The sequence below is a fragment of the Microtus pennsylvanicus genome, chromosome Y (genome assembly GCF_037038515.1).
Source record: "Microtus pennsylvanicus isolate mMicPen1 chromosome Y, mMicPen1.hap1, whole genome shotgun sequence".
NCBI classification, from domain to species: Eukaryota; Metazoa; Chordata; class Mammalia; order Rodentia; family Cricetidae; genus Microtus; species Microtus pennsylvanicus.
The window spans coordinates 2,849,329-2,851,548 of NC_134602.1; the positions used below are offsets into that span (position 1 = coordinate 2,849,329).

At 41.9% G+C, this 2,220-nt stretch overlaps 1 pseudogene; it reads left to right on the forward strand.

Annotated features, from left to right (window-relative positions):
- Positions 1 to 1,081: 1,081 nt before the first annotated feature.
- On the forward strand, positions 1,082 to 1,960 carry LOC142842053 (spindlin-2-like; annotated as a pseudogene).
- Positions 1,961 to 2,220: the final 260 nt, after the last annotated feature.

Below are 2,220 nucleotides of genomic sequence, written 5' to 3' on the forward strand. Positions count from 1 at the left end.
GGGGGTGGCAACTCTGTTCCACATGAAGCACTGGTCTTTTGTGAAGGTGGGCTTACTATCTTCATGGTGGCTGAGGAGGCCAGTTCAGCTCTTGGGCTCCACAACTGTTCAACCGAATTTCCAGAAGTTGGAATCTAGAGAGCCAAGATATTTTCTTTTGGTAAATATGTTTAGGAAGCAACTAGGACCTCTGTAGTCAAAGAAAGGTTTCTTTCAATCTGCTCTGGGTCCAAAATTTATGTCGTTAACAGCTCCTATATTTGATAGCTGGGGGACGGTTAATGTCAGGTAATCTCCCCACTCTATCTTTGCTAAAAATGTCCAATTCCTCAGTCCACTTAAATGGCAAAGATCCTCTTTGTCCATATGTGTTTTAAAAGATAATTATTTCTAATAGGTGCTGTTGCACAGATTAATGTTTCCTTCTTTTGGCAGTTTGACTCACAGTACTCACTTCTCTAATGAAGATACAGAATATCTTTATGTAATCAACCTGGATCTGGATCAGGAGACACAATAGAGAGAGCCAGTGGACTGGAGTGCCATGACCTTGGGCAGGTGGTTATAGATCAGCCAAATAACCAGTAGCTTGAATGGTAAGGAGAGGAGTGGCTGTTCTTTGAATTCGTTGCCATCTGTTCAGATATTTCTTTCTCACTTTAGGTATAGGCATAGCTTCGTCTCTCATTGATATAGTAAGTCAGGAAGTAGGTTTCTCAGTAGAGGTCAATTGCATTTTGCAGCAGGAATATGTCTCTGATACACATATACTGAGCTGTAGACAAGAGTTTGATAATTGTCCTATTAATTTCTTAAGAATATATTACATTTAGGTATCCAAATCTATTCAGCCCTGCCTTTTTCACCTGCTCCAAAGTTATTCCTAAAAAGAGCCTTGACCTCACATCCTCACCTTCTTATCCTTGCAGGCACTTATGGTGGAGGAAAACACTTTGTGTCTGATTTAAACTGAAGAGTTCTTCCTATGCAGAGATTGGCAGCTATGAAGCCCAAGCACAGAAATAGAGCCAAGAGACAGTGGAACAGGAGTGCTTTGGCCTATCTCAGAAAGTCTCCCACCATGATGAAGATGCCTCTTAGTATGAGTTGCATGCCACATCTCCAGAAGAAGAATGGGCCATCGCTCCAGAAGCAAAAACGTAGTAAGCCTTTTGAGGCCCTGGAGAATATTGTTGGCCGCTGAATTTCTCATGGCTGGAAGGAAGCCAATGAACCAGTCACCCATTGGAAAGCCATCATTCTAGATCAACTGCCAACATATCCCTCTCTCTATTTGTTGAAATATGATGGGATTGATTGTGCCTATGGCTTGGAGCTTCATAGTGATGAAAGGATTTTAAACCTGAAGATCCTGCCTAATAATGTGCCATTTCCTCAGGTGACAGACACTCATCTCTCAAACACCATAGTTGGCAGAGCAGTGAAACATACATTCATGGGCACAAATGGCTCTAAGAATGACTGGAACGGGATGGTCCTAGAAGAGGTGCCAATCGTGAAGACCTGGTTTTATATTACCTACAAGAAAGATCTGGTCTTGTACATTTACCATCTCCTGGATGACTACCTGGAAGGCAACCTCCACATCATGCCAGGCTCTAAGGAAGAGTGGAGTGGCGTGGTCCCAGATGAGGTGCAGACCATAACGACCTGTTTCTACATTGTCAACGAGAATGATCCGGTCCTGTACCTTTACCACCATCATGATGATTCCATTGAAGGCAACGTCCACATTACGCCTGAATGTCCACCAGTAGAGGTGACTTTGGAATTAGGCAGGGATTCCTTGGAGGGCAAAAGAGTGCAGTACAACAAAAAAGATGGAACCCAAGAGATAGGTAAAATTATTTGCCAAGTTCCCAACAAACCTTCTGTGTATTTCATCAAGTTTGATAATGACTTCCATATCTATGTCTATGATTTGGTGAAGATCTGTTAAAGTGAAATTCTCAAATTTTGAGGGGCAGACTTAATTCTCTCTTTGGGAATGTGTTTTTTCAGAGATACCTCAGGTCTTCTATGAATCCTGGTATCTTTTCCAATGGATTATCCTTTCTCAAAGAATAAAAATTTGTTAACATGTTGTGTTATTTGGTCAATGATGGATTGTGTTTGGTGGATGGGGCATCACAGAAATACATGCCTCAAAACAAAGCAGGATTTATGGTCTTTTCCCCTTGGAGAGTAAAGGACTGGGGA